We start from the raw sequence: 13,347 nt of genomic DNA, 5'->3' as shown, positions 1-13,347 counted from the left end.
GCACACTACCGCGAGTCGTTGAGGCACTGACTCTGCTCTCAGCACCCTACCAAGAGCCCGGGAGGCACTGTGCTCTGCTCTCCGCACCCTAACGAAAGCCCGGGAGGCACCGTGCTTTGCTTTCAGCACAAAAACGGGAGCCCGAGTGGCATTGACTTGCTTTCAGCACCCTACCAGGAGCACAGGAGGCACTGTGCTCTACTCTCAGCACCCAACAGGGTGCCCGTGAGGCACTGAATCTGCTCTCAGCACCCTACCGGGAACCCAGAAGTCACTGACTCTGCTCTTGGCACCCGGACGAGAGTTCGGATGCACTGTGCTCTTCTCTCAGCAGCCTGCCAGAAGCCCGGGAGGCACTGACTCTGCTCTCAGCACCCAACTGAGAACCCGGGAGTCACTGTGCTGGGCTCTCAGCACTATGCTGTGAGCCCTGGAATCACTTGCTCTGCTCTCAACACGCAAACGCTACCCTGCAAGGCACTGACTCTGCTCTCATCATGCTGCCCAGAGCCCGTGATTCATTAATTGTGCTCTCAGCACCCTGCCGGGAGCCTAAGAGGCAACGTGCTCTGCTTTTAGCACCCTGCCTGGAACCCAAGAGGCACTTTCTCTGTTCTCAGCACCCTGCTGGAAGTTCGAGAGGCACCGTGCTTTGCTCTCAGCACAAAAACGGGAGCCCGAGTGGCATTGATTTGCTTTCAGCACCCTACCGGGAGCACGGGAGGCACTGTGCTCTACTCTCAGCACCCAAAGGGGAACCCAGGAGTCACTGTGCTGGGATCTCAGCAGCATGCAGGGAGCCCGGGAATCACTTGCTCTGCTCTCAGCACACAAAAGATACCCCGCAAGGCACTGACTCGGCTCTCATCACGCTGCCCAGAACTCGTGAGTCACTGACTCTGCTCTCAGCACCCTGCCGGGAGCTCAAGAGTAAACGTGTTCTTCTCTCATCACGATACTGGGAGCCGTTGAGGCGCTGTGCTCTGCTCTCAGCACCCTAACAAAAGGCCGGGAGGCACTGTGCTCTGCTCTCAGCACCCAACCGGGGGCCCGGGAGGCACTGAATCTTCTCTCAGCACCCAACCGGGGGCCCGGGAGGCACTGACTCTGCTCTGATCATGCTGCCCAGAGCCCAGGAGTCACTGACTCTGTTCTCAGCACCCTGCTGGGAGCCTAAGAGGCAATGTGCTCTGCTTTCAACACCCTGCCTGGAACAGGAGAGGCACTTACTCTATTCTCAGTAACCTGCCGGGAGCCCGAAAGGCAATGTGTTCTGCTCTCAGCATGCTACCGAGAGCCCGTGAGGTATTGACTCTGCTTTCAGCACCCTTTCCGGAGTTCGAGAGGTACTTACTGTGCTCTCAGCACCATGCCTGAAACCCGGGAGGCACTTACTCTGCTCTCAGCCCCATACCGGGTGCCCGGGAGGCACTATGCTCTGCTCTAAGCACACAACCGGGAGCCCGGGAGGTACTGAATTTCCTCGCAGCACCCTACCGGGAGTCCAGAAGTTACTGACTGCTCTCAGCATCCTGCCGAGAGCTTGGGATGCACCATGCTCTTCTCTAAGCACCCTGCCAGAAGCCCAGGAGGCACTGACTCTGCTCTCAGCACCCAACCAGGAGTCCGGAAGACACTGTGCAGGGCTCTCAGCACCATGCCGGGAACCCGGGAGTCACTCTGCTCTCAGCACCCAAATGGGAGCCTGCGAGGCACTTACTGAGCTCTCAGCACCCTAACAGAAGCCCGGGAGGCACCGTGCTCTGATATCAGCACCCAACCAGGAGCCGGGAGGCACTGACTCTGCTCTCAGCACCCTGCTGACATCCCATGAGGCCCTCACTCTGCTATCAGCACCCTGCCCGGAGTCCCGAAGGCACTGACTCTGCTCTCAGCATCCTGCTGGGAGCTTGGGAGGCACCATGCTCTGCTCTCAGCACCATGCCTTTATCTCACGAGGCACTGACTCTGCTCTTAGCACCCAACCTGTAGCCTGGGAAGCACCATGATCTGCTCTCAGCACCATGCTGGAAGCCCAGAAGTCACTGACTCTGCTCTCAGTACCCTGCCAAGATCCCGTGAGGCCCTCACTCTGCTATCAGCATCCTGCCCGGAGCCCAGGAGGTACTAACTCTGTTCTCAGCACCTTACTGGGAGCTTGAGAGGCAACATGCTCTGCTCTTAGCACCATGCCTGGAGCCCGAAAGTCACTGACTATGCCCTCAGCACCCTTCCAGAAGTTAGGGAGCCACCGTGCTCTGCTCTCAGCACCATGCCTGGAGCCCGGGAGGCACTGTGCTCTGCTCTCAGCACCCAAATGGGAGCCCACGAGGCACTAACTCAGCTCTCAGCAACCTAACGGAAGCCCAGGAGGCACCGAGCTCTGATATCAGCACCCAACCAGGAGCCTGGGAGGCACTGACTCTGCTCTCAGGACCCTGCTGGGAGCTTGAGAGGCACCATGCTCTGCTCTCAGCACCATGGCTGGGGCCCGGGAGGCACTGATTCTGCTTTCAGCCCCCTACCGGGAGCCTGGGAGGCACCGTGCTCTGCTCTCAGCAAACAACCGGGAGCCCGGGAGGCACTGAATATATTCTCAGCACCCTACTGGGAGCCTAGAAGTCACTGACTCTTCCTTCAGCACCCTGCTGAGAACTCAGTATGCACTGTGTTCTTCTCTCAACAGCCTGCGGGGAGCCTGGGAGGCACTGACTCTGCTCTCAGCACCCAACGGGGAACTCGGGAGTCACTGTACTGGGCTCTCAGCACCATGCTGGGAGCCTGGGAATCACTTGCTCTGATCTTAGCACCTAAACGGTACTCCACGAGGCACTGACTCAGCACTCAGCACCATGCTGGAAGCCTGGGAATCACTTGCTCTGATCTCAGCGCCTAAACGGTACTCCACGAGGCACTGACTCAGCACTCAGCACCATGTTGGGAGCCCAGGAGGCACAGACTCTTCTTTCAGCACCCACTCGGGAGCCAGGAAGTCACTGACTCTGCCCTCAGCACCCTGCCAGGGGCTCAGGAAGCACAATGCTCTGCTCTCAGAACCCTACCAAGAGCCCTTGAGGTACTAATTCTGCTCTCAGCACCATCACGGGATCCTGGGAGGCACTGTGCTCTGCTCTCAGCACCCAAACGGGAGCCCTGGTGGCATTGATTCTGCTCTCAGCACCCAACCGTGAGCCCAGGAGGCACTGTACTCTGCTCTCAGCACCTTAATGGAAGCCCGGGTTGCACCATGCTCCACTCTCAGCACACAAACTGGAGCCTGACTGGCATTGACTCTGCTCTCAGCCAACTACCGGGAGCCTGGGAGGCACTGTGCTCTACTCTCAGCACCCAACCGGGTGCCCGGGAGGCACTGACTCTGCTCTCAGCACCTTGCCGGGAGACTGGGAAACAATGGGCTCTGTTCTCAGCACCCAACCAGGAGCCCGGGAGGCACTGAATCTGCTCTCAGCACCCTACAGGGAGCCCGGAAGTCACTGACTCTGCTCTCGGCAACCTGCCGAGAGCTCGGAATGCACCGTGTTCTTCTCTCAGCAGCCTGCTGGGAGCCTGGGAGACACTGATTCTGCTCTCAGCACCCAAAGGGAAACCCGGGAAGCACTGACTGTGCTCTCAGCACTCATCCAGGAGTCCGGGAGACACAGACTGAGCTCTCAGCACCAGGCTGGGATATCGGGAGGCACTGTGCTCTGCTCTCAGCACCATGCCTGGAGCCCACAAGTCACTGACTCTGCTCTCAGCACCCAACCGGGAGCCCGGATGTCACTGACTCTACTCTCAGTACACTGCCGAGAGCTCGGGATGCACCATGCTCTTCTCTCAGAACCCTGCCGGGAGCCCGGAAGTCACTGATTCTGCTCTCAGTAAGCTACCGAGAGCTCAATATGCACTGTGTTCTTCTCTCAGAGCCTGCCTGGAGCCCAGGCGGCACTGACTCTGCTCTCAGCACCCACCGGGTAACCCAGGAGTCACTGTGCTGGGCTCTCAGCACCATGCCGGGAGCCCGGGAGTCACTGTGTTCTGCTCCCAGCACCCAAACGGGAGCCCGCGAGGCACTGACTGAGCTCTCAACATGAGGCTGGGAGCCAGGGAGTCACCATGCTCTACTCTCAGCACCCAACCCGGAGCCAGAATTCACTGACTCTGCTCTCAGCTCCTTACCGGGAGCCTGGGAGGCACTGTGCTCTGATCTCAGCACCATGCCTGGAGACCGTAAGTCACTGACTCTTCTCTGAGCACCCAACTGGGAGCCTGGATGTCACTGACTTTCCTCTCAGTACCATGCCGAGAGCTTGGGATGCTCCGTGCTCTTCTCTCAGCACCCTGCCAGTAGCCCGGGAGGCACTGACTCTGCTCTCAGCACCCAAAGGTGAACCTGGGAGGCACTGACTGTGCTCTCAGCACTCAACCAGGAGTCCGGGAGACACAGACTGAGCACCAGGCTGGGATCTCAGGAGGCACTGTGCTCTGCTCTCAGCACCCTAACTGGATTATGAGAGGCACCGTGCTCTGCTCTCAGCACACAACCAGGAGCCAGAAGGCACTGACTCTGCTCTCAGTACCCTGCCGAGAGCTCTGGATGCAATGTAGTCTTCTCTCAGCACCCTGCCGGAAGCCGAGAAGGCACTGTGCTCTGCTCTCAGCACCCTCCTGGTAGACCGGGAGGCACTGACTGCTCTCAGCACCCTGCTGGGAGCCTAAGAGGCAATGTGCTCTGCGTTCAGCACCCTGCCTGGAACCTGAGAGGCACTTACTCTGCTCTCAGCACCCTGCCGGGAGCTCGAGAGGCACTTACTCTGCTCTCAGCACCCTGCCGGGAGCTCGAGAAGCACCGTGTTCTGCACTCAGCACGCTACCGGGAGCCGTTGAGGCAATGACTCTGCTCTCAGCACCCTGCCTGGAACCCGGGAGGCACTGACTCTGCACTGAGCACCCTGCTGGGGAGGCACCATGCTCTGCTCTCAGCACCCTGCCGAGACCTCGGTATGCACCGTGTTCTTCTCTAAGCAGCCTGCTGGGAGCCCGGGAGGAACAGACTCTGCTCTCAGCACCCAATAGGGAACCCGGGAGTCACTGTGCTGGGCTCTCAGCACCATGCCGGGAGCCCGGAAATCACTTGCTCTGCTCTCAACACCCAAACGGTACCCCACGAGGTACTGACTCAGCTCTCAGCAACATGCTGGGAACCTGGGAGGCACGGACTCTGCTCTCAGCACCCACTTGTGAGCCCGGAAGTCACTGATTCTGCCCTCAGCACCCTTCCGGGAGCTTGGGAGGCACCATGCTCTGCTCTTAGCACCCTACTGAGAGCCCTTGAGGCGCTGACTCTGCTCTCAGCACCATCACGGGCCCCGGGAAGCACTGTGCTCTGCTCTCAGCACCCAAATGGGAGACCGGGTAGCATTGACTCTGCTTTCAGCACCCTACCGGGAGCACAGGAGGCACTGTGCTCTGCTCTCAGCACTCAACCGGGTGCCCGGGAAGCACTTACTCTGCTCTCAGCACCTTGCCGGGAGCCTGGAATGCAATGTGCTCTGTTCTCAGCACCCAACTGGGAGCCCAGGAGGTATTGACTCTTCTTTTAGCACCCTTTCCAGAGCCCGAGAGGCACTTACTCTGCTCTCAGCATGCTGCCAGGAGCCCGGGAATCACTGACTCTGCTCTCAACACCCTGCCTGGAGCCTGGGAAACACTGACTCTGCTCTCAGCCCCCTGCTGGGAGCCCTGGAGGCACTGTGCTGTGCTCTGAGCACTCAACCTGGTGCCTGGGAGACACTGTGCTCTGCTCTCATGACCTTGCCAGGAGCCTGGGAGACAATGTGCTCAGCTCTCAGCACCCTGCCTGGAGCCCGGGAGGCACTGACTCTGCTCTCAGCACCCAACCGGTAGCCCAGGAGGCACTGACACTTCTCTCAGTACCCTGCCAGAAGCGCGGAAGTCACTGACTCTGCACTCAGTACCGTGCCAAGAGCTCGGCATGCACCATGCTCTGCCATCACCACCCTGCTGGAAGCCCGGGAGGTACTGACTCTGCTCTCAGCACCGTGCTGGGAGCCCGAGAGGCACCGTGCTCTGCATCAGCATGCTGCCATGAGCCCAGGAAGTACTGACTCTGCTCTCAGCACCCTACCAAGAGCCTGGGAGGCACTGACTCTCCTCTGAGGAACCTGCAGGGAGCCCAAGAGGCACTGTGCTCTGCTTTCAGCACCGATACTGGTGTCCGGGAGGCACCATGCTCTGCTCTCAGCACACTACCAGGAGCCGTTGAGGCACTGCCTCTGCTCTCAGCACCCAACCAGGAGTCCTGGAGAAAATGTGCTGGGGTCTCAGCACCATGCCGGAAGGCCGGGAGTCACTGACTCTGCTCTCAGCACCCACCCGGGAGCCCGGGAGGCACTGACTCTGCTCTCAGCACCCACCCGGGAGCCCGGGAGGCACTGACTCTGCTCTCAGCACCCTGCTGGGAGCTTGGTAGGCACCATGCTCTACTCTCAGCACCATGCCTGGAGCCTGCGAGGCACTGACTCTGCTCTCAGTACCCATCCGGGAGCCCAGGAGGCACCGTGCTCTGCTCTCAGCACCCTGCCGGGAGCCTAACAGACACATTGCTCTGCTCTTAGCACCCTACCAGGAAACTGTGAGGCACTGACTCTACTCTCCATACCCTGCTGGGAGCCCGGGAGACAACGTGCTCTGCTCTCAGCACCCTGCCGGGAGCTTGGTAGGTATTGACTCCTCTCTCAGCACCCAACCGGGAGCACAGGAGGTACTGACTCTGCTTTCAGCACCCTGCCGGAAGTCCGGCAGGCACCTTGCTCTGGTCTGAGCACCCTGCCCGAAGAATGAGAGGCAATGACTCTGCTCTCAGCACCCTGCCGGAAGCCTGGAGGCCTCGTGCTCTGCTCTCAGCATGCTGCCGGGAACCCGGGAAGCACTGACTCTTCTCTCAGCACCCTGCTGGGAGCCCGGGAGACACCGTGCTCTGTTCTCAGCACCCTGCCAGAATCCCGGAAGGCACCGTGTTCTACTCTCTGCACCCAATTGGGAGCCCAGAAGGTATTGAATGTGCTCTCAGCACCCTGCCGGGAGCCGGAGAGGCACTGACACTGCTCTCAGCACCTTCCCGGGAACCCGGGAGGCACTGTGCTCAGCTCTCAGCACCCAAAAGGGAGCCCGGGAGGCACTGAATTTGCTCTCTGGACCCTGCCGAGAGCTTAGCAGACACAGTGCTCTGCTCTCAGCACCCTGCAGGAATCCTGGGAGGCACCCTGCTCTGCTCTCAGCATGCTGCCCAGAGCCCAGGAAGCACTTGCTCTGCTCCCAGCACCATACCAGTAGCCTGCGAGGCACTGACTCTGCTCTGAGCACCATGCCGGGAGGCCGGGAGTCACTGACTCTGCTCTCAGCACCATGCCGGGAGGCCGGGAGGCACTGACTCTGCTCTCAGCATCCATCCGGGAGCCGGGAGGCACCATTCTCTGCTCTCAGCACCCTGCTGGGAGCCTAGCAGACACATTGCTCTGCTCTTAGCACCCTACGGGGAAACCATGAGACACTGACTCTACTCTCCATACCCTGCTGAGATCCCGGGAGACAACATGCTCTGCTCTCAGCACCCTGCCAGGAGCTCAGGAGGCACTGTGCTCTGCTCTCAGCACCCAACCGGGAGCACGCGAGGCACCGACTCTGCTTTCAGCACCCTGCCGGAAGTCCGACAGGCACCTTGCTCTGCTCTGAGCACCCTGCCTGAAGCATGAGAGGCAATGACTCTGCTCTTAGCACCCTGCCGGAAGCCTGGAGGCCTCGTGCTCTGCTCTCAGCATGCTGCCGGGAACCCGGGATGCACTGACTCTGCTCTCAGCACCCTGCTGGGAGCTTGGTAGGCACCATGCTATGCTCTCAGCACCATGCCTGGAGCCTGCGAGGCACTGACTCTGCTCTCAGCACCATGCCGGGAGGCCGAGAGGCACTGAATCTGTTCTCAGCACCCTGTTGTGAGCTCAAGAGGCACATTGCTCTGCTCTCAGCACCCTGCAGGGATCCTGGGAGGCACCCTGCTCTGCTCTCAGCACGCTGCCTGGAGCCCAGGAAGCACTTGCTCTGCTCTCAGCACCCTACCAGTAGCCTGCGAGGCACTGACTCTGCTCTCAGCACCCTCCCGGGAGCCCGGGAAGCTCCATGCTCTGCTCTCAGTACCCTGCCGGGAGTCCAGGAGGCACTGAATCTGCTCTCAGCACACTGCCAGGAGCCCGGGAGGCACCATGCTCTGCTCTCAGTACCCTCGTAGGAGTCTGGGAGGCACTGTCTCTGCTCTCAGCACACTGCTGGGAGCCCGGGAGGCACCATGCTCTGCTCTCAGCACCCTACCAGTAGCCTGCGTGGCATTGACTCTGCTCTTAGCACCCTGCCGGGAGCCCAGGAAGCTCCATGCTCTGCTCTCAGTACCCTGCCGGGAGTCCGGGAGGCACTGAATCTGCTCTCAGCACAGTGCCGGTAGCCCGGGAGGCATCATGCTCTGCTCTCAGCACCCTACCAGGAACCCGTGGGACACTGACTCTGCTCTCAGCACCCTACTAGGAGTCCAGGAGACTCCGTGTTCTGCTCTCAGCACACTGACGGGAGCCCGGAAAGCACTGACTCTACTCTCTGCACCCTGCCAGGAGCCAGGGAGGCACTGACTCTGCTCTCAGCACCTTGCCGGGAGCCCGGGAGGCACTGTGCTCTGCTCTCAGCACACTGCCAGGAGCTTGGGAGGCACTGTGCTCTGCTCTCAGCACCCAACCAGAAGCCCAGGAGGTATTGACTCTGCTCTCAGCACCCTGCCGGGAGCGAGGGATGCACTGACACTGCTCTCAGCACCTTCCCGGGAGCCCGGGAGGCACTGGGCTCTGCTCTCAGCACCCAACCAGGAGCACGGGAGGCACTGACTCTGCTCTCAGCACCCTGCTGGGAGCCTAGCAGACACAGTGCTCTGCTCTCAGCACCCTGCCTGGAGCCAAGGAGGCATGGAATCTGCTCTCAGCACCCTGTCAGGATCATGGGAGGCACCATGCTCTGCTCTCAGTATGCTGCCCAGAGCCCGGGAAGCACTGGCTCTGCTCTCAGCACCATACCAGTAGCCTGCGAGGCACTGACTCAGCTCTCAGCACCCGGTGCCCGGGAAGCACTCACTCTGCTCTCAGCACTCTGCTAGGAGCCCGGGAGACACTGTGCTCTTCTCTCAGCTCCCAACAGGGTGCCCGGGAAGCACTGACTATTCTCTCAGCACCCTGCCAGGAGCCTGGGATGCAATGTGCTCTGTTCTCAGCACCCTGTCGGGAGCCCAGAAGACACCGTGTTCTGCTCTCAGCACCCAACCGGGAGCCCGGGAGGTATTTACTCTGCTTTCACCACCCTGCCGGGAGCCTGGGAGGCACTTACTCTCTCTCTCAGAACCATGCTGGAACCTCCGGAGACACGGTACTCTGCTCTCAGCACTCTGCCAGGAGCCCGGGAGGCATTGAATCTGCTCTCAGCACCCAACCGGGAGCCCATGAGGCACTGACACTGCTTTCAGCACCTTTCCTGTACACCGGGAGTCACAGACTCTGCTCTCACCACCCTGCCGGGAGGCACTGTACTCTACTCTCAGCACCCAACTGGAATCTGGGGAAGCACCGTGCTCTGCTCTCAGCACACTGCTGGGAGCCCAGGAGGCTCTGACTCTGCTCTCAGCACCCTCCCAGGAGCCATGAATGCACTGACTATGCTCTTAGCACTCTGCCGAGAGCTCGGGATGCACCATGCTCTGCCCTCAGCACCCAACCGGGTGCCTGGGAAGCACTGACATGGCTGTCAGCACTCTGCCAGGCGGCACTTTGCTCTGCTCTCTGCACCCAACCAGGTGCCCAGGAGGCTGAATCTGCACTCAGCACCCTGCCAAAAGCCTGGGAAGCACCGTGTTCTGCTCTCAGCATGCTGAGAGCCCGGGAAGCACTGACTCTGCTCTCAGCACCCTTCCATGAGCCTGGGAGGCACTGACACTGCTCTCAGCACCCTACCGGGAGCCCGGGAGACACCGTGCTCTGCTATCAGCACCATGACGGGAGCCCAGGAAACACTTACTCTGCTCACTACACACTCCCGGGAGCCCGGGAGGCACTGTGCTCTGCTCTCAGCACCCAACTGGGTGCTCTGCTCCCAGCACGCTGCTCTCAGCTCAGGAGGCACTGTGCACTGCTCTCAGCCCCCAACCGGAGGCTTTCGGCCTGGTGCCTGAGCAGACATCCAGCTCCCCGCGATCAATGGCAGGGGGTCCACTGCTGCACCAGGCCTAAGCAACCCCCAGCTCTCGGCGATCGATTGCTGTAGGTCTGCTCTGGCACCAGGGCAAAAGCCTCCAGTCTGGGGCCGGAGCAGACACCCAGCTCCTTGCAATCAATCGCAGGGTATCCCTAGTGCACCAGTCCGAAAACCGCTGGCGAAGGCTTTTAGCCTGGTACCAAGTGGACACCCAGCCTCCTGTGATCCATCGCAGTGGATCCACTTCTGCACTAGGCCTAAGCAACCCCCAGCTCTCTGCTATCAATTGCAGGGAGTTTGCTCCGGCACCAGGCCGAAAGCCTCCACCGGAAGCTTTTGGCCTGGTACCAAGTGGACACCCAGCTCCCTGGGATCAATCGCAGGGGGTCCGCTCCTGCACCAGGCCTAAGCAAACCCCAGTTCTCTGCGATTGATTGGAAGTCAAGAGGCCATCTTTTTTCCTTTTTAAAATAGCAAAGAAACAAAAGAAGATTGGCTGACTGTTGAGTGGGCCCCACATTAGAGTGCATAGCTCATCAGGATCAAGACTGGCACCTGAGAGCAGTTAACTTCCTAAGAGCATTCATTGGGCATTATGTCATCTGCACATAATGGAAAGTATTTCAAAATACTTTATGCTCAAAATATATAGTATCCATTCCTTGTCCTTGAGGACCCAAGTATCTATACTAATAAAAGCCTAGGTGACCCTCATGCGAGACGTCGCTACAAGATGGCTGCCACAAGATGGCCACCACAAGATGGCCACATGCACAGAGGAGGCGGGGCCCGGCAGCCACTTCGTGCAGTGAGGCCTGAGGGTCCCAGCATTTCCTCCGCCTCATGCTGAGGAGGCATACCCCAGCGGAGAAGGCAGGGGAGGGCAGATGGGGGCGATCAGGACAGCAGGGGAACAATTAGGCATCAATCAGGCCTGCAGGGGAGTGGTTAGAGGATGATCAGTCTGGCAGGCTAAAGTGGTTAGGGTCAATCAGGCAGGCAGGCAGGCAAGTGGTTAGGTGCCAGCAGTCCTGGATTGTGAGAGGGATGTCCAACTGCCAGTGTAGGCCCAATCCCGCACATCCCCCAAGGGGTCCCAGATTGGAGAGAATGCACCCTCCCAACCCCCATGTACGAATTTCATGGACTGGGCCACTAGTAAATCTAAAATGATAATGGGCTTCTTCAGTCTGAAGGTAGGACTTCTTTTCAGTAGAGTGTCTCCAATGTTTCATAAAAATAAATAAAAGCAGCAGCTAACGTCTTTTCAGCTCTTAACCTCAGCATTTCATTGCTTCTTCCTCCCATCTCATTTCCTCTAAGTCCTCTTGCATACCTGGTCTTAAACTCTGCTTCTTCCTTCTGCTGTTCTTTTCAACTACTCTCCATGTAACATAAGGCATAATCACTTTCATCTTTGTATTTTTTCAGACATAGCCAAAGAATGTACTTAGATATTTCTTTCTGAGATTTTTTATCTCCTTCATCTTTGATAAAATCTTCCATTTTGGAGTCATAGTTCTCATTTTCCTCCTCTTCATATTCTCACTGTCTTTTGTAACCACCAGGGAAGGGAAACCTTTGAGGACATTGGACAGATCTGTAGCCAGCTAAGGAAGGCTTCATTCCATTCATCTGTCCATTGGTGGGCCGGGTAATGATATTCTTAGAAGATATATTTCTGAGGTAAAAGTGCATTTGGGCTTGTGGGGGGAATCTAAGCTATTAACTATTTGCCCAGGTCCCAAGCTGCTCACTGGTCTTCCAGGGCCTGAACTGCTGACAGTCTGTCCAGCTGAAACTGAGCCACTTACTGATCGCCCAGAGCCACTTACTGACTGCTTGGTGGGCACTGAACCACTCATTGGCCGTCGGTTATGTGGATTGTGCACAGAACTGACCACTGACTTTCCAGAACCACCTGAGCCTCTGATGGGTCATCCAGAGCCACCTGTACTGCTTAATGTCCTTCCAGGAAGATTTAATTCACTGGCTGGCCTCTTGGTCCCACTGATTGATCAATCACTCAGGTCCTGAGCTGGAGCTGCCATTCTAGCACCTGAACATGGAGCCAGAACTAACCACAGGCCGAACACTCCCTGAAATGGGCTGTCCAGGAGCTGGGCTGGAGCTGCTGCCTGATGCCTGACACCTGAACTCTTATTTGGGGAGACCACAGGTCCAGGTCTGGAATGGCTAGGATGGGGAGGAAATTTTTGGCTTTGTGCTCAGTAACAGATTTCTGAGTCCCTTTAGCAGAAGTCTTTGGAACACTTGGTGAAAAGGTGTTCAAGTGGGTCTTTCCAGCCCCATTGTAAACAGGCCTGTCATGGTCCTTCTGAAGTGAGGCTTGGGAGCAGTTGCTAGATCCTACTTTGGTCCTCTCTCCTGGCATAAATTTGGATGAAAACAAAACTAAATGTTTCTTATTAGCTGTGCTGGGTCTGGATTTCTTCTCAGCACGAAGAAGAGGAATACCTTTGGGAGAAGGATGCTTGTCCCTGAAAACTCTGCTAGATTTTGTGCCCATACTTTCTGTATGAGAGGGCACCATTTTGGTCAGAGGTAGATTTTGGTCAGAGGTAGTCCTGCATCTGCCTCAGGCTTATTTTTCATATGTCTTCATTCAAGAAGTTTTCACTCCCTAAGTTCTTGTGCAATCATAGGCCACTTTTCTGTTTGTTTGTTTTTTTCACTACTTTGATTTTCACTGGTTCATACTGTTGGAAGATACCCATTGTCTTCCCTATCAGAAAAGTGTAAACAAGGAACACGGAAGGCTTGTGAACCTTGAGCTCTGGCAAGGGCCAAAGCTATGCACCTATTGTTTAGTCGACACAATGGTGGTTCAAGCAATTTCCTGATCAAATAGTCTCAAAGTAAATCTTTACTACTATTTACTGACCTTTATGATAGTCTGTCTGTAACCAGAATTGCCTGCCTGACTAAGGACAATATGTGTATCTAAACTTGAATAAAAGTCTGGCAGGGCCTGGGCACCAATGAAGTCCTTGCCCTTGTGTTGGACTCTCCACCTGGCCCCCCATT

The 13,347-nt window shown here is 57.7% G+C and overlaps 1 pseudogene; it reads right to left on the bottom strand.

Moving 5' to 3' along the window:
- Positions 1-11,579: 11,579 nt before the first annotated feature.
- LOC103297458 (protein SPT2 homolog) overlaps positions 11,580-13,347 on the bottom strand; it is a 41,307-nt pseudogene continuing 39,539 nt past the window's right edge.

This window comes from Eptesicus fuscus, chromosome 18 (genome assembly GCF_027574615.1).
Source record: "Eptesicus fuscus isolate TK198812 chromosome 18, DD_ASM_mEF_20220401, whole genome shotgun sequence".
In the NCBI taxonomy this organism is placed as follows: domain Eukaryota; kingdom Metazoa; phylum Chordata; class Mammalia; order Chiroptera; family Vespertilionidae; genus Eptesicus; species Eptesicus fuscus.
This window is presented reverse-complemented; position numbering and strand designations above follow the sequence as displayed.